The sequence below is a fragment of the Lepidochelys kempii genome, unplaced genomic scaffold (genome assembly GCF_965140265.1).
Source record: "Lepidochelys kempii isolate rLepKem1 unplaced genomic scaffold, rLepKem1.hap2 scaffold_37, whole genome shotgun sequence".
Taxonomy (NCBI): Eukaryota; Metazoa; Chordata; order Testudines; family Cheloniidae; genus Lepidochelys; species Lepidochelys kempii.
Window position 1 is genome coordinate 1,417,118 of NW_027333638.1, and position 19,018 is coordinate 1,436,135.

At 49.7% G+C, this 19,018-nt stretch overlaps 1 protein-coding gene and 1 non-coding gene across 2 annotated transcripts in view; one reads left to right on the plus strand and one right to left on the minus strand.

Annotated features, from left to right (window-relative positions):
- Window positions 1–19,018, minus strand: part of LOC140904593 (uncharacterized) — a 261,339-nt gene that overhangs the window by 79,846 nt on the left and 162,475 nt on the right. The gene's annotated exons all lie outside the window — the stretch shown is intronic.
- Window positions 18,241–18,312, plus strand: TRNAE-CUC (transfer RNA glutamic acid (anticodon CUC)). Its single transcript has one exon. It is a non-coding gene; the product is annotated as a tRNA-Glu (tRNA).

Below are 19,018 nucleotides of genomic sequence, written 5' to 3' on the forward strand. Positions count from 1 at the left end.
CTGCCCCAAGTGTGCCATGTCCCCGCCCCGAACCGACCCTCCCGGAGCATCCTCAATTCCATGAAACAGCTGTTCTGGGGTGGGCAGGAAGTGCTGGGAGGGAGAGTGGGGAGTTGCTCAGTGGGGGTGTGTCTCTCTGGGTGGGGTCTGTGTGTGTTTATGCACAAGCTGATTGTGATGTCACGGAGGCCAACAGCAAAGAGTGTTGGGGGTCAGCATTCTTGCCCTGCCGTCAGTCTGCCAACTGGCTTGGTTGACAACGGCTGGTGACCCAAGGAGCTGCTGAGAGACGCGGACCATCCCTCTGTCAGCAACTTCTTGAATCAGCTATTTCCACAGGTGTTTGAGGAACAAAAGGATGAGTTTTTACAGAAGGTAATTCCCAGATTCTTTCCCTGCTCATTAGATCGCACACGACAGGTCGGTGCCTCCTTCTCCTGGGGACGGGTGGGGGCGGGGGTGGCAACAGGCAGGTCTCAGCGTTCCCTTTTGATTTGAAAGTGGCCATCTCTCAGGTCTCCTCCTGCTTCAGCCGGTCAGGTTCTTTGGAGGCAGATTTAGATGATTTTATCTTTCAGCAGACTAGTCGGGGGGAATTTCCAGGGATAGAACCAAAAGGGAAGATAACAAAACTCGTGTAGAATTTAGATTGAGATCTCCATCAATAGTCTTTCCCTTGGAGTTGCCCCTAATGCACTCCTTGCCTTCAAGTTGGGAATAGAAACCCTTTGTCTCCTGTCATGACTGCCAAAGAAATGTGTAAATGAGGATATTCTATGATTCTATGATTTACACCCATCAGGGGACACTGTCTTTTTGAGGCAGGTGCAGCTGGCTTGGGATGGTGCTGATGATGGATAGAAAACAGGCTGGAGTCAATGACAGATGGGACCACAGAAGGGGAAGGGGAAGGGCATCTCCATAGAAGGTCCTGGGTGCTCAGATACCCCAGTTCTAGGTACCCTGGCCTGTCCCAGAGAGAAAAGACAAAGAGGGGCCCAGCCCCCAGACAGTCATCCCATGGACAAGAATCTGGTTGGGAGTGGGCTGAAGGTTCCCGCTGGACAAAGGGGAGCTGAAGTCCCCCAGCGTCCTGGAATTTAAGCAATGCAAGCTTCAAGCCCTGCACGGGTGGGGCCTGAGGGGCACCCGCAGAAGGTTGGGCTGGACAGGGGCGGCAGGTTTCTACAATTTTTGGTGGTTTCCAGAATGGGACCAAGTCCTGCCTCCCCGTCCACCTCCCCCCACATCTGCCTAAGGCTCTGGGAGTTTGGGTATGGGAGGGAGAGGGAAAGGGGTTGGGCTCTGGGAGGGAGTTTGGGTGTGGGCTGTGTGTTGCGGCAGGGTGTTGGGGTGCAGGAGGGAATGAAGGGTGCGGGGTCTGGGCTGGGGCAGGGGGTTGGGGTGCAGGAGCAGGTGTGGGGGCAGGCTCTGGGAGGGAATTGGATGTGTGGTGTGGGCTCTGGGCTGGGGCAGGGGGTTAGGGTGTGGGAGGGGGTGAGGGGTACAGGCTCTGGGAGGCAGTTTGGGTGCAGGTGTGGGGTCTTGGCTGGGGCAGGGCATTGGGTGCAGGAATGGGTGGGGTGGCCAGGTTCTGGGAGGGAGTTCAGGTGTGGGCTCTGGGCTGGGGGAGGGGGTTGGGGTGCAGGAGAGGGTGCAGGTCGGGCTCTGGGAGGGAGTTGGGTGCAGGGGGTGGGCTCTGGGCTGGGGAAGAGGGTTGGGGTGCGAGAGCAGGTGTGGGGGGAGGCCTGTGGGAGGAACTTTGGGTGCGGGATCTGGGTTGGGGTTGGGGGTTGGGGTGCAGGAGGGGGTGCGGGCGCAGGCTCTGGGAGGGAGTTTGGGTGTGGGGTGTGGGCTCTGGGCTAGGGCATGGGGGTAGGGTGGAGGAGGGAGTGCAGGGGGTGGACTCTGGGAGGGAGTTTGGGTGCAGGGGGTTGGGGTCTGGGCTGGGGCTTGGGGTGCGGGAGAGAATGAGGGTGCAGCTCTTACCTCAGGGATCTCCCAAAAGCGACCCACACCCCCCTCTGGCAGCAGCTCCTAGGTGGGGGGTCTCTGCCCATCGCTGCCTACGGACACCACCCCAGCAGCTCCCATTGCCACAGATGGCAGATGGCCCTCGGGGCGAGGGCAGCGTGTGGAGATCCCCCCATCCCCGGGGCTGCAGGGACGCGCCAGCCGCTTCCGAGACTGGCAGGCCACACGGAGTGTAAGCAGTGTCAGGGTGAGCCTCACCCTGACATCTGGTGGTGAGGTCTGGCAAGTTGTGGAAAAGAACTTCAGGGGCCGATCTCATTTGCATAGGCACACCCACCCCGGCTAGAACGAGGCCATAGCTGCCCAAATGCTCACTTTGGCTGCTGTGGGATCCCCAGTGTCTCTGTTATTGGGGCAGGAAGAATAAATTGTTATTACCCTGATTATGGGAACTGTGCTGGGAACTGTACTTGGCCTTTTGTTATGATGGAGGGACTCACCATCAACTAAGTAGCACTCGCTAGGCAAGGGTCATGGGTTCCAAAATGCTATGAATTGAGAGAGGTTGGGGACAAGTATTAATACTTGGTGCCATGGGTCCCTTGGTGATGGACTTACATGCTAATTGCTCTTCCTTTTCTCTCCACTGTGGAATCTCAGAGCTAATTTTGATTCCGTTAGGACTCTAGTTACAGGCTGCTGAGCTCATTTCGGGCTAATGGTGTCCCAGCACTGAGGCTCCCCTACTACAAGCTGACTTCACCAAAGAGCTGAACTGACTAAAAGCCAAAATCACTGAGCGTTGTGTTCAGTAGTGGGGGAGCCTGAAGATCTATTGTGGAGAAGTTTGTGGGACGGCTGGAGTGCCTTGTGGACAGGCTGGTGGAGCAGTTCGTGGGACGGCGGGAGCTGCTGGTGGGCTGCGGAGCGGAGCTGAGCGAAGCCGTTCGTGGGGCGGCTGGTGGAGCGGAGGGGCAGTGGAGTGCTGTGGGGCGGTCAGTTTCAGATCATGTAAGGTGCCTTTTACCCCCGCCCCCATCTCCACCCAGGTTGGGAGGTAAAGCTCTGCAGATAAACTTTTGAACTTTGGGGCTGCCCTGACCAGGGACAGAGACTTTTGGGTCATTGGACTTTTGGGATTTTGGGTGATTTGGGGTTGCTGGACTCAAGAACCAAAGGGAAAGGGCATGCCCCAATTTGCTTGGGGTGGGTTTTTTTTTGCTCGTGGGTTGTGTTATGAATCCTGTTGGTGGTGTTTCCCCAACATAATGCCACATTGTTTCTCTCTGTTATTAAAAGGCTTTTTGCTACACTCAGACTAGGTGCTTGCGAGAGGGGAAGTATTGCCTCTGGGAGGCGCCCAGCGGGGGTGGTACATATTTGTCCCAGGTCACTGGGTAGGGTCTCAAGCAGGTTTGCATTGTGTTATTGGAATGGATCCCCTAGATACTGAAGCTGGCCCTTGTTGCTGCCAACTCTGACGGGCAGAAGGGTTACACGGAGCGAGGGTGGGCAGGAAGCCGCCTTAGCCCCCTTGTGCTGCCGGTGATGGTTCCCGGGCCCTTTTAAATTGCCCGGGGGCAGCAGGCGGGGCTGGGGGAGACACCGGGCCCCGGACTTTGGTGGAGCCAGGCCCCCGTGGTCTTATGTTGCTGGAGCATGGGCACCAGGGGCCCAGATGAGGCGCCTCCCCTGCGGCTGGAGGAGCATGGGTGCTTATCCACGTTTTGGCGGGTTGGTTTTTGGAAGGTTAAATGAAGGCAGCCTCTGCTCTGGGCTCCCCCAGTTTCAGGGCCTGACGCTGCTTTGCACAACGATGAATCTCGGAACAGGCCAGCAATGAAATGACGGCAGAACCTGAGGAACGAAAAGCCTCTGGGTTCGTCTGTGGGCCTTGACGCCGAACGGGAGCCGTAATTTGACTCGCTTTGTGGCTGCGGCCGGTAAAATGTCAGGATGAAGTCATCCCAGTGATTGTGACACTGGGTTTGAGGCGGCTTTGGTCTTATTAAAATGTAACTAGCATGGAACACTTGTGTTTTTAAAGGTGGCTTCCCCAAGCAATCCCAAGTTGTTCTTCCCAGAGCTGGGTGATGGTGGGCAGCACGGGATCTCCCCAGTCTGTGGGGGAATCTCTCTGGGCCCCACTGTTAGTTCTCCAGACTTTCTCCCCCTAACCACGCACACCTCTCCCCACCCATTATCAATGCTTTACAGCGACCCCTCCCTCCCCTTATGGGATACAGCCTCTCGGTGACCGAGACTGACTGGGGCTCCCCTCTGCATGGCCCCAATGGGGAAGGAAAGGGACCGATGGGGGAGGAAGAAGACGGGCAGAAGGAGTCAAATGGGGCTAAACCAGAATAGAGGAGATTTTCTTCCTGTTAAAATGGACTGGAGTCTCATTGCTGGAAAGCCACACCTTGAGTGAGGTTTGAACCGGCAGCCTTTCAATTGCCAGGCAAAGGTGCGAACCACAGAGACGGATCACGGCCGACTTCCCAGCGCTGTCCAAGGAGCCCCTGCAGGGGTGCAAGTGGTTAGTGCAAAGGGCAATATTGCTGGGGTTGTGAGTTCAAGCCTTCCCTGCAGCCCTGGTTTCTATTACCCCATGGAGCTACACCAGCTTGCTTGTCCTAATTCACATGGAAAGTGCCATGAGAGGAAGGTCTGAAATGTGGACGTTGGTGCAAAGATTGGGACCCCCCACCAATGCTGCCACTAGCTGTGGATGGGTTGCTCAGGGGCAGGGAGAATTGATTTCTTTGCTGCTGAGAAAGCTGACAGGACGGGTCTGTGGGCACCAGAGCTCCCCGCTTCTTCCAGCACATGCCAGGCTCTGTCACTCCTGGAGGAGGGTCATAGAATCATAGAAGATCAGGGTTGGAAGGGCCCTCAGGAGGTATCTAGTCCTACCCCCTGCCCAGAGCAGGACCAACCCCAACTAAATCATCCCAGCCAGGGCTTTGTCAAGCCTGACCTTAGAAACTTCTAAGAAAGGGGATTCCACCACTTCCCTAGGTAATGCATTCCAGTGTTTCACCACCCTCCCAGTGAAAAAGTTTTTCCTAATATCCAACCTAAATCTCCCCCACTGCAACTTGAGACCATTACTCCTTGTCCTGTCATCTGCTATCACTGAGAATAGTCTAGATCCATCCTCTTTGGATCCACCTTTCAGGTAGTTAAAAGCAGCTATCAAATCCCCCTTCATTCTTCTCTTCCATAGACTAAACAATCCCAGTTCCCTCAGCCTCTCCTCATAACTCATGTGTTCCAGTCCCCTCATCATTTTTGTTGCCCTTCGCTGGACTCTCTCCAATTTTTCCACATCCTTCTTGTAGTGTGGGGCCCAAAACTGGACACAGTACTCCAGATGACTCACCAATGTCGAATAGAGGGGAATGATCACATCCCTTGATCTACTGGCAATGCTCCTACTTATACACCCCAAAATCATAGAATCATAGAATATCAGGGTTGGAAGGGACCCCTGAAGGTCATCTAGTCCAACCCCCTGCTCGAAGCAGGACCAATTCCCAGTTAAATCATCCCAGCCAGGGCTTTGTCAAGCCTGACCTTAAAAACCTGTAAGGAAGGAGATTCTACCACCTCCCTAGGTAACGCATTCCAGTGTTTCACCACCCTCTTAGAGAAAAAGTTTTTCCTAATATCCAATCTAAACCTCCCCCACTGCAACTTGCCATTGGCCTTCTTGGCAACAAGGGCACACTGCTGACTCATATCCAGCTTCTCGTCCACTGTCACACCTAGGTCCTTCTCTGCAGAACTGCTGCCAAGCCATTCGGTCCCTAGTCTGTAGCCGTGCATTGGATTCTTCCGTCCTAAGTGCAGGACCCTGCACTTGTCCTTGTTGAACCTCCTCAGATTTCTTTTGGCCCAATCCTCCAATTTGTCTAGGGCCCTCTGTATCCTATCCCTACCCTCCAGCATATCTACCACTCCTCCCAGTTTAGTGTCATCCACAAATTTGCTGAGAGTGCAATCTACACCATCCTCCAGATCATTAATGAAGATATTGAACAAAACCGGCCCCAGGACCGACCCTTGGGGCACTCCGCTAGATACCGGCTGCCAACTAGACATGGAGCCATTGATCACTACCCGTTGAGCCCGACAATCTAGCCAGCTTTCTATCCACCTTATAGTGCATTCATCCAGACCATACTTCTTTAACTTGCTGGCAAGAATACTGTGGGAGACCGTGTCAAAAGCTTTGCTAAAGTCAAGGAACAACATGTCCACTGCTTTCCCCTCATCCACAGAGCCAGTTATCTCGTCATAGAAGGCAATTAGATTAGTCAGGCATGACTTGCCCTTGGTGAATCCATGCTGACTGTTCCTGATCACTTTCCTCTCCTCTAAGTGCTTCAGAATTGATTTCTTGAGGACATGCTCCATGATTTTTCCAGGGACTGAGGTGAGGCTGACTGGCCTGTAGTTCCCAGGATCCTCCTTCTTCCCTTTTTGAAAGACGGGCACTACATAAGCCTTTTTCCAGTCTTCCGGGACTTCCCCCGATCGCCATGAGTTTTCAAAGATAATAGCCAATGGCTCTGCAATCACATCCGCCAATTCCTTTAGCACTCTCGGATGCAGCTCATCTGGCCCCATGGACTTGTGCACATCCACTTTTTCTAAATAGTCCCGAACCACTTCTTTCTTCACAGAGGGCTTGCCACCTCCTCCGAATGCTGTGCTGCCCAGTGCAGTCGTCTGGGAGCTGACCTTGTTCGTGAAGACAGAGGCAAAAAAAGCATTGAGTATGTTAGCTTTTTCCACATCCTCTGTCACTAGGTTGCCTCTCTCATTTAGTAATGGGCCCACAGTTTCCTTGGCTTTCTTCTTATTGCCAAAATACCTGAAGAAACCCTTCTTGTTACTCTTAACTTCGCTCGCTAGCTGCAACTCCAGGTGTGATTTGGCCTTCCTGATTTCACTTCTGCATGCCTGAGCAATATTTATATACTCATCCCTGGTCATTTGTCCAATCTTCCACTTCTTGTAAGCCTCTTTTTTGTGTTTAAGATCAGCAAGGATTTCTCTGTTAAGCCAAGCTGGTCGCCTACCATATTTACTATTCTTTCTACACATCGGGATGGTTTGTCTCTGTAACCTCAATAAGGATTCTTTAAAATACAGCCAGCTCTCCTGGACTCCTTTCCCCCTCATGTTATTCTCCCAGGGGATCTTTCCCATCAGTTCCCTGAGGGAGTCAAAGTCTGCTTTTCTGAAGTTCAGAGTCCGTATTCTGCTGCTTTCCTTTCCTCCTTGTGTCAGGATCCTGAACTCGACCATCTCATGGTCACTGCCTCCCAGGTTCCCATCCACTTTTGCTTCCCCTACTAATTCTTCCCGGTTTGTGAGCAGCAGGTCAAGAAGAGCTCTGCCCCTAGTCGGTTCCTCCAGCACTTGCACCAGGAAATTGTCCCCTACAGTTTCCAAAAACTTCCTGGATTGTCTGTGCACCGCTGTATTGCTCTCCCAGCAGATATCAGGATGATTGAAGTCGCCCATGAGAACCAGGGCGTGCCATCTTGTAGCTTCTGCGAGTTGCCGGAAGAAAGCCTCATCCACCTCATCCCCCTGGTCTGGTGGTCTATAGGAGACTCCCACCACTGCATCACTCTTGTTGCTCAGGCTTCTAAACTTAATCCAGAGACTCTCAGGTTTTTCTACAGTTTCATTCTTGAGCTCTGAGCAGTCATACTGCTCCCTTACATACAGTGCAACTCGCCCACCTCTTCTGGCCTCCCTGTCCTTCCTGAACAGTTTATATCCATCCATGACAGCACTCCAATCATGCGAGTTATCCCACCAAGTCTCCGTTATTCCAATCACATCATAATTCCCTGACTTTGCCAGGATCTCCAGTTCTCCCTGCTTGTTTCCCAGGCTTTGTGCATTTGTATATAGGCACTTGAGATAACCCGCTGATCGCCCCTTGTTCTCAGTATGAGGCATGAGCCCTCCCCTCTCACACACTCCAGCTCGTGCTTCCTCCCGGTATCCCGCTTCCCCACTTACCTCAGGGCTTTGGTCTCCTTTCCCTGGTGAACCTAGTTTAAAGCCCTCCTCACTAGGTTAGCCAGCCTGCTCACGAAGATGCTCTTCCCTCTCTTCGTTAAGTGGAGCCCGTCTCTGCCTAGCATTCCTCCTACTTGGAACACCATCCCATGGTTGAAGAAGCCAAAGCCTTCTCTCCGACACCACCTGTGTAGCCATTCCTTGACTTCCACGATTTGACGGTCTCTACCCCGGCCTTTTCCTTCCACGGGGAGGATGGACGAGAACACCACTTGCACCTCAAACTCCTTTATCCTTCTTTCCAGAGCCACGTAGTCTGCAGTGATCCGCTCAAGGTAATTCTTGGCAGTATCATTGGTGCCCACATGGAAAAGCAGGAAGGGGTAGCGGTCCGAGGGCTTGATGAGTCTCGGTAGTCTCTCCATCACATTGCGAATCTTAGCCCCCGGCAAGCAGCAGACTTCTCTGTTTTCCCGGTCAGGGTGGCAGATAGATGACTCAGTCCTCCTGAGGAGAGAGTCCCCGACCACCACCGCCTGCCTCCTTCTCTTGGGAGTGATGGTCGTGGAACCCCCAACCCTAGGACAGTGCATCTCATGCCTTTCAACTGGTGAAGTCTCCTTCTGCTCCCTTCCCCCAGACGTATCATCTGGGTCACTCCCCGCAATGGTACCTGTGGAGAGAACATGAAAATGGTTACTTACCTGTGTCCGCTTTGCTGGTCCATGGACTTTCCCCCTTCTTCTTCTGGAGGTCACATGTTCCCAGATTTCTTCACAGTCCTCCTGTCCCTGCTGCGCAGCCTGCTCTGAATCTTCAGAACCTTGTGCCCATAGAAGCATATCCTGACGTCTGTCCAGGAAATCTTCAGTTTCTCCTATGCAACGCAGGGTCGATACCTGTTGCTCCAGACCTTGAACCTTCTCTTCCAATATGGAGACCAGCTTGCACTTTGTACAGACAAAGTCGCTTCTGTCCTCTGGAAGAAAGACAAAGATGGCACATCCAGTGCAGGTCACAACAGTTGAACACTCCCCATCCATATTACCTTCCTACTATGAGCTTCCTCCGGAGATGCAGTAATTCCTCAGAGAAGTCATTAGGGTTTAAGCCTCAGTGGGCTCACTCCAGGTGAACTCCCAGGCAAACTCCTGCTGTTTGCTGCTCAGCTGGTTCCCCGCTGCTCAGCTGGTTCTATAAGCACCGAGCCTAAAGCTCTTCCAAGCCTTCTTAGTGCAGTGGGCAGTGCATCAGTCTCATAATCTGAAGGTCCTGAGTTCAAGCGTCAGAGAAGGCAACTCTTCTTGCTCCCTGCTTTAGATTTTCTAACGTAAATCAGAGTAAAAAAGACTAGAGCTGAGTGGTTTCTAGACACCCTCCCATCCATCTAACACACACACACAGACTTTTCTAACGGTACGTGTACAGTATGAAATTAGTTCAAAATTATTCGATTTGAAATTTCGGGAGCTATTTTAGACATTCAGGCTTCGGTGTCCCCACTAAAGCGCGTGAATTCGGCAGAGTGCGTCCACAGTACCGAGGCTAGCATCGAACGTCGGAGCGGGTGCACCGTGGGTCGCTATCCCACAGTTCCCGCAGTTCCCGCCGCCCACTGGAATTCTGGGTAACGCTCCCAGTGCACGATGGGGCAAAAACATTCTTGCGGGTGTTTCTGGTGCGTGTCATCAGGAACCTATGGCGGACAATCGTTTCACGCCTTTTTGGCATGCAGACGCCATACTGCTTTCAGTATGCACCGCTTGCTCTCCTGCAACTATGAATCCGCCTCTCATTTCCTCTTCCCTTCCAATGTAATCTCTACTATCTGCTCTTTCTCTTCCTCATTGAACTCTTCTGCCTCTTCTACCTCTTCTGCTCTCCCGCTGGTGCCACGCTTCTGAGCTTCTCCGGGTTGTCTGTCCTGGGCTCCCGCCTCCGTGAAAAGCACGGAAGACAACCATTTCCCGCCTTTCTTCGGCTACCACGAACCAAACAGCACCTCTTCCCCTCCCTCTCTGCTCTCCTACATTTCACGCCCGTTTTCCAGGATTACCCGTGCAGGCGCCATGGAGCCCGCTCAGATCTCCGCTGCAGTTTTAAGCATTGTAAATACCTTGCGCATTATCCAGCAGTATGTGCAGTCCCTGCAAAACGGGGCGAGGAAACGACGACCGTGCGATTACTATACTGATGAGGACATGGACAAAGATGGCACGGCGTGTGGCAATTGGGAAATCATGGTGGCGCTGGGCCAGGTTCATGCCGTGGCATGCCGATTCTGGGCCCAGGAAACAAGCACAGACTGCTGGGGCCTCATCGCGTTGCAGGTGTGGGATGATTCCCAGTGGCTGAGAAACTTTTGTATGCGTAAGGGCCACTTTCATGGAGCTTTGCGACTTGCTGTCTCCTGCCCTGAAGTGCAAAGACACCAAAATGAGAGCCGCCCTCACAGTTCAGAAGTGAGTGGCCATAGCCCTGCGGAAGCTTGCAACGCCCGACATCTAGCGATCAGTCGGGAATAAGTTTAGAGTGGGCAAATCTTCTGTGGGGCCTACTGTGATCCAAATAGCCAACACAATCATTGATCAGCTGCTATCAAGGGTCGTGACTTTGGGAAATGTGCAGACCAGTGTGGATGGCTTTAATGCGCTGGGGTTCCCTGACTGCGGCGGGGCGATAGACATAACGCATATCCCTCTCTCGGCCCTGGAACAGCGGGGCGGCCACTACATAAACCGCAAGGGGTACTCTTCCATGGTGCTGCAAGCCCTGGTGGATCACAAGGGACGTGGCGAAAGGGATGCACAAACAATCCAGTTGGGCCATTGCCCACAAGCTCACCCCAAGCAGCTTGGACTCCTGATGACTGTGATGCTGAGGTTCCTTAGACCCCTGTTCATATTTCAGACCCCAGCCGGTGCAGCATCCCTGCCCAACCACTCACCATCTGCCCCAGGAGAACCAGCTGGTGGGCTGCATCCACAGGCAGGTAGTTTATGCCGCTCCCCTCAGAGCAGCAGCCACAGATGTGCAGCTAATCCCCACATCTGGTTGCCGGGGATCCAGCTGGATTGTTTGGGCATCCCTTTCAAGACTTGCCCTCAACAACCTGGCAGCCCCCAGCTTTCTCATTGCTCTGTGGTTGTTTGCTCTGTGAAAGGGGCCTCTAGGAATTGGTATTTCCAGAGGCATTAAAGATTCATAAAGGGGAAGGAAAAGTTAATGCCTTAGAAAAGTCTGTGTGTCTGTATTAGATGGATGGGTGGGTGTCTAGAAACCACTCTGCTCTCGTCTTTTTTCTCTGATTTCCAGTGGTAATCAAGGTCGGCCATTGCCAGCAGTTGACAAGAACATGTGAGAGCAGTGGGGGTGGGAAATAAACATGGGGAAACAGTTTTACTTTGTGTAATGACCCATCCACTCCCAGTCTTTATTCAAGCCTAAGTTATCTGTATCCAGTTTGCAAATTAATTCCAATGATCACTACAAAAGGTTCCCCCCACCCCACCCGGCTCTCCTCCTGGTAATAGCTCACCTTACCTGATCACTCTCGTTACAGTGTGTAGGGTAACCCCCATTGTTTCATGTTCTCTGTGTATAGGAGTCTCCCCACTGTATTTTCCACTGCATGCATCTGATGTAGCTCACGAAAGCTTATGCTCCAATAAATTTGTTCGTCTCTAAGGTGCCACAAGTCCTCCTGTTCTTACTCATGGTGTTGTATCCCCATAGTGTGGCCGTTTGGTGTCAGTCCTTTTAAATAAACAATGAGTTTTTTTCATAGAAACCATATTTTCCTCATACAGACACAGGAGTTGTCATAAATATAAAGGGAAGGGTAAACACCTTTGAAATCCCTCCTGGCTAGGGGAAAGCTCCTCTCACCTGTAAAGGGTTAAGAAGCTAAAGGTAACCTCGCTGGCACCTGACCAAAATGACCAATGAGGAGACAAGATACTTTCAAAAGCTGGGAGGAGGGAGAGAAACAAAGGGTCTGGGGCTGTCTGTATGCTGGTTTCTGCCAGGGATAGACCAGGAATGGAGCCTTAGAACTTTTAGTAAGTAATCTAGCTAGGTATGTGTTAGATTATGATTTCTTTAAATGGCTGAGAAAAGAATTGTGCTGAATAGAATAACTATTTCTGTCTGTGTATCTTTTTTGTAACTTAAGGTTTTGCCTAGAGGGGTTCTCTATGTTTTTGAATCTAATTACCCTGTAAGATATCTACCATCCTGATTTTACAGGGGGGATTTCTTTATTTCTATTTACTTCTATTTTTTATTAAAAGTCTTCTTGTAAAAAACTGAATGCTTTTTCATTGTTCTCAGATCCAAGGGTTTGGGTCTGTGGTCACCTATGCAAATTGGTGAGGCTTTTTATCCAACATTTCCCACGAAAGGGGGGGTGCAAGTGTTGGGAGGATTGTTCATTGTTCTTAAGATCCAAGGGTCTGGGTCTGTAGTCACCTAGGCAAATTGGTGAGGCTTTTTACCAAACCTTGTCCAGGAAGTGGGGTGCAGGGTTTTGGGAAGTATTTTGGGGGGAAAGACGCATCCAAACAGCTCTTCCCCAGTAACCAGTATTAGTTTGGTGGTGGTAGCGGCCAGTCCAAGGACAACGGGGGGAATATTCTGTACCTTGGGGAAGTTTTGACCTAAGCTGGTAAAGATAAGCTTAGGAGGTTTTTTTCATGCAGGTCCCCACATCTGTACCCTAGAGTTCAGACTGGGGGAGGAACCTTGACAGGAGTAGATTAATCTACAAAGGGAAGGTGATTCCAAGGCAGTTCCGGAGGGAGAAGGGAACGTTTTCAGCATCACTAAATTATCGTGTTGTACCTCACACACACACAGAGTGACAATAAACTCAATTAACTGAGCTACCAACACACTGCACAGGAATGAAATAAACAACTTTATGTTCAAGGAGTTCGGTGCATGTAAATAATACTAAAAATATGTTTTGGGCAACGCATGGAAAAGTCATTGTATTGTACAACCCACTTGATATAGTTAATACACCACATAATATTTAATGAAGTTAAGAACGATGTGCTTATAAATTAACATGTTGTGCCATTTACACACGCACAAGACCTAGAAAAAATCACCCATGGCTGGCTGGTGTCACATTAATCAGGGTCATGTGGCTTGGGCTGAAAAGTTGCAGTGTACAAATACAAAGAAACAAGAGCAAAAACCGGTTGCCTTTATAGCTAGATAGCTATAGATACATGGCAAATAGCAACAAGAATCAGCGTAGAGCTGGATCTAAAAAAATGAAAGATTAATCTTTGCTCTACAAATAATAACTACTGATAAATGGTAATATAAAAAAGGACCTGGAATTCCTTCATAATTTGACGGTTCTTGGAAGTTCCAGGCATATTGGCTAGAATTTTCGAGACACAGATTGTAAGAAAAACGTAACACGCTGAGTGCTCCACCTGAAACAACAGCAAATACTGTTGCCAAGATAGATAGATACATTGCAAAGAGCAACAAGAATCAATGTGGAGCTGAATCTGCAAAAGGGAAATATTAATCTTGCAATACAAATAATAATGTATTAATTATTATTATGTCATAAAGGACCGTGAATTCCTTCATACGTTTATCATCCTCAGGATGTTGCTGTGAATTCAGAGACATGACCGTTTTCTGGAGCAGCCATTGCAGTTTCAAAAGGAAATGCAGACAGAAAACAAAGCAGGGAGGGTTGTGATGGGGGCGCATGAAAGCAGAGGAGGCTTGTTCCTCTTGAGTTTTCTTTCCGTTGCTCTTGTGATCGTGGTGGAGGAAGCGGAAGCTTAATTTGAGTTTGTCCCCATTCCCCTCCTTCTGTCGGCGGAGTGTGTCTTCACCAGGAGTGCTTCCACCGAATGAAGAGGGGCAGTGTGGGGGGGCTGAGAAATGGGGCTCTTCACTCCGCGCAGCTGCCCACTGGGAGCCCAGCTACCCCCAGGGCTCTAGACTCCCCACCTCCTCCCTGGAGTGGGAGCTGGCCACCTGGGCTTCTTGCCTGCCTGCTCCCAGCCAGGAGTGGGGGTGGGCGCCAAGTGCCCAGGCTTCTCGGCTCCCTGCGCTGGGAGCCGGGAGCTTTCGTGCAGCAGCCCCGCAAGAAGCCAGGCAGGTGCAGCCCCGCTGGGATCAGGGAGCGGAGGGCAGCCATGAAGGGAGCCAGCCAGAAGCCATGACATTGGCAAGACAGCCAGCAGCCCCTGTGAGTAAGGCAGTGTCTACACAGACACTGTGTTGTCCTAACGACCCCAACGCAATCCCCGTGCCTCTTGAGGAGCTGGAGTTACTATGTGGGTGTAGCAGGGCACTTACATAGATGGGACAAGGCTGTAGCGTGCACCGTTAGGACAACGTAAAATGCTGTCGGCGGGCCTAACTGTGTAGTGTAGCCCAGGTTTTAATCTCCTGCTGATGGGTTATATGCTGGGTGCCTTGTTTCCTTTGCTTAGGAGTGCTTGTTCTCACACCTATCTCCTCGCTTTCCATTCCAGTTCAGGGAAGGAGAGAATAACCAAGTCTTCAGGTATGAAAAGGCAAAACATTTCTACATGACCCTTCGCAGTCAGTGAAACCTGTGGTGGGAAACGTGCCCTTGATTTTACTGCATTTTGGTTTCTTGTCTTGTTGGTTGCTCCCGAGGAGCTGGCAGGGAAATGTCCATGGAGAAGTGGAGTGGATGTGAGGTTTCTTGCTTACGAGATTTGCCTGCGTTTTGGCCTCATTGTGAGAAGGGCAAATTGGATGAGACATTGCAGCTTTTCTGATGCCTGTCTGAGTTTGGAAAGTAAGTTCTTTGTTGTCCTGTTCTTCAAAGGGGAACTGAGGGAGCGGATATACACTGGCAGCTGAGAAAGCCTTAGAAGGGGACATCCAAAGCTGGGCAAAACTGGTTTCTGCAATGGATTGTACTGTAGTGTGGTGGTTATCAAGTTTGCTTGACACGCAAAATATCCCTGACTTAAAACTAGGCAAAAACAGTGCCTTTTCCCCCGACTGATCACTTTTGGTCTTCCTCCATTCCAAGTCCTTTGCTGAAATACACCCGTATTTCCCACACTTTTTGTTCCTTTTTCTTTCCTTTTACGATATTTTAGGGTTGTAATTTAATGGCCACACAATTTTGCTCATGAATTAAAGTTTAACACAACATTTGACAGCCTTTTTCCATGCCCTCCTTTCTGTCACTTACAGGAGTTTACTTATGGGAATATTCACTGATTTATTGCACCGAGCATTTCAAAGGAAAGGTCAGAATCATTTACCTTGGATTCACTTTCCTTACTTCTTTCTAATTCTTTCTCTCACATAGATGGGGAAATCTGTGTTGGAACAATTTAGCTTACCACTCTCTCTTTCTAGACGGAAGCTGACACAGTTTAAAACTTCCCAATTTGCAAATATCTATGTGAAAATATTTTCTAAACCAATGCAGAGATCCTGGGCAAGGCTAGGGGTGAGGCAGATTAATAATTGGCTGTTCTTTATTTTGGTGCTTGCTAATTGACCATTTGGAATTTTAATACAGGATGGCATTACAGTCAAAAGATAATCTCAACATGTGGAGAAGAAACGGTTATACGGGCTAATAAATAATTTCTTGGTGTCACACCAAAAGTGATGCATTCCAGTGTGAAAGAAGAACTAATTCATGTCTTATGAGCATTTGCTATGTAGTTGTAGCCATGCAGGTCCCAGAAAAGCTTGTCTTTGTCCCCAACAGAAGCTGGCCCAGTGAAAGATATTATCTCACCCACCTGCGCGTTTGCTCGCCACACTACCTGAGACAAGCGGAAAGAGACTCAAAGCAGAGAAAAGGGAACAAAGAAGTTGAATTCCTAGTTGAAAAATGGGCCCTTTGTCAGCTGGAGGCAATCTCAGATGATTCTGGGACCTCTCGTGGCTATTGCTGGTTTTGAAAAAAGCCAGGTGTTATTTAGGCAATATCGCTTCTACTATATCCACTGAAGCAGATTTATGCTTCACGATTGCTGTGTATCCAAAGAGATTCATTCAATTCAGCACACAAGTGAATAGAGATAGGCAGCTGGAGTCAGCCAGTTCGCCCCCATCTCAAAGTCTTTGGTTTTTAAAAAGGCCCCTTTTGGTGTTTATACAGGACAGGGCAGAAAACGGCCAGATAACAAGCTATTGGGGTGAAAGTTCTGAGGTTTTTTTTAATTTGCAGTGAAGACTGAATGGAGAATTGTGTCGAGAAGTTTCTTTCCCTGACTGAGGATGGAACCAAGGCAGCATCAAGGAGACTCCTAACCAGTAGACCAAGGGTACTCAACAGGTGTACCATGGGCCAACTCTAGACAGCCAGAAATTTTTAATGGACCCTGAAATCTTTTTAAAAATCATAATAATAAGTAAATAAAATTATTTTCTCTGGAGTCTGGACCTTGATCATATCTTGACAGAGATTTTGGACCTTGACAAAAAATAGTTGACTATCCCTGCAGTAGACCATAAGGGGGGGTAAGGTAGGGTTTTTTGGTTCAGCTCCTCTATGCTTTCTAAGGCTACTTACTCTCCAGTTAAAGAAATCCCTTCCAACCCTGATATTCTATGAAATGGTCCATTCCCCATTTCAGAGGGGACAGGAACAGAGAGTGAAGGAACCCCTGTGCTCATAACCTGAGCTCAAGGAAAAGCATTGAAACAAGCTCAAATTACGATTTAGGTTCCTCCATCAGAATCCCAAGAGGAACACAAAAGAGGAACAATCCTCCTCTGCTTTCATTTACCCCACCGCATCCCTCTCCGCTTCTTCTTCCGCCTACCTAGTGGCTTGATTTCCTTTCAGAGTGGTAGCCGTGTTAGTCTGTATCAGCAAAAACAATGAGGAGGACTTGTGGCACTTTGGAGACTAACAAATTTATTTAGGTGTAATCTTTCCTGGGCTAAAACCCACTTCATCACATGCATGGAGTGGAAAATACAGCAGGAAGAGATATATACAGAGTCCATGAAAAGATGGGGGTTGCCTTAAAATCATAGAAGATCAGGGTTGGAAGGGACCTCAGGATGTCATCTAGTCCAACCCCCTGCTCAAAGCAGGACCAACCCCAACTAAATCATCCCAGCCAGGGCTTTGTCAAGTCCCCTGCCCTCTGACATGTCCTTTCACAGAATCACAGAGTTGGAAGGGACCTCAGGAGGTCATCTAGTCCAATCCACTGCTCAAGGCAGGACCAATCCCCAATTTTTGCCCCAGATCCCTAAATGGCCCCCTCAAGGATTGAACTCACAGAGAACTGTTTGAAATGGGCCACCCTGTTTACCACTACAAAAAGTGATTTTTGCTCCTATTGCTAATAGCCCATGACATGCTAACAAAGAAACAGCCGTGATTTAAAATCTCCACTCAGAAATGGTGAACAGCAGCAGAACCCAAAGTAACTGAAGGAAGGGCGGATGATCACAGTTAGTTCAATTGTTTAAGTCAATATTGTCTCAGATGTTCTGGGGAGAGAATTCCACTGTAAGTGATTTTGCATTTTTGCAGGACATCAGACCCCCTGGGGAGAAGCTCCTCAAAGAAAATGTGGCCCCAGGAGTGTCAGAGAAGGGAATCACTCTTTGCCTTACAAGGTGGGTGAGGGAAACCTGCAGGGACTTAGATTCCTCCAGAGTCTAATGAAACCATTGGTGGGGAAAGTCTGGGGAAGCCGAGTAGGACAAGGAGAGGTAAAAAGGGCTTGCAGCTCTTGTACAATCCCCATGCTCCCAGCAGAAGGGTCCAGGGGGTTCAGCACTTCGGCTGCTTGTTGAGGACACAGAATTCAGAAGATGGCAAAGCTCAGAGCCCCGTTACATGGAGTCAGAATGCAATCAGCTCACACCGAGGGAGAGCAAACTCCCTCCCTTGCTCTCTATGCCAAAGTTCCTGTCAGCTCAATGTCCAGGTCGGCTGCTGAGAGGGTTGCAATGGGGTGAATGAAGGCAGAGGAGGATTGTTCCTCCTGGGTTTTCTTTGTGTTGCTCTGTGATCCTAGTGGAGGAAGCTGACGCATCATTTGAGTTTGTTTCAGTGGCTTGGGTTGGGCTCAGGTTGTGACCCTGAGCACAGGGGTTCCTGCCCGCTCTGCTCTTAGCCGCTCAGGGAATGGACAAAGGAGCAGCTTCAGAAATTGGAGAGAAAATAGCCTAAGGAAGTGTAGCACAGCTGAGAAGAACAACAGCCCCATCTTCTCCCTGGTGGTCTAGTGGTTAGGATTTGGCGCTCTCACCACCACGGCCTGGGTTCAATTCCCAGTCAGGGAAAAGTGACTTTACAGCAAAACACCTTAATTTATTCTTCTCTTGCAATTTGAACAAATTGATGGTTTTTCCCTGACTCCCCCATCTTCTACGTGATCTTGGCAAGGGCTTTGGAGACCATATCAAAATCAAAGCTTCCCATTGACTAGGAGCAGAATGTGGGCATGTTTCCACTGTGCACTTCGTTGTCCACAAAGAGACAGGTGCAAATTCTTGTTCCCCCTTGCTAGCTAGCCTAACCAATGTTGTAACAACAGTAATAGACACTCACGTTGACCCAAGATGTCAGTTTTCTTGCTGAAACAAAACCAAAATATCATTTGGGGTCAACCAAATTCTTTCAGCAAATAAAATATTCACTCAAAAAACTTTCATCCCACTCTATATACCAATCTTTGGAAGTAACCATCTCAGCAAAACTGACCATTAGCCTCTTCCATTCCTGAGGGCTAGCTGCTGTCGTGTTCTAAGCATAGACGATGGGCCTTTCACCTGTTGGCCACTGGTTTCTACCTTGCTCAGGTAGCTACTGATGAAAGGCAATGTGGTTTAGTGGCAGACCTACTTCTATCCCTCTGTCCAACTAGGCGTGTTTGTTTCACACTGCTTGTAAAAATACAATCAATGCATTTTGTTGATACCTAAATCTGGGATCAAGATGAAACACTGTGATTGTAAGTCAATGAGAAAATCTCTGCTGAGTTCGACA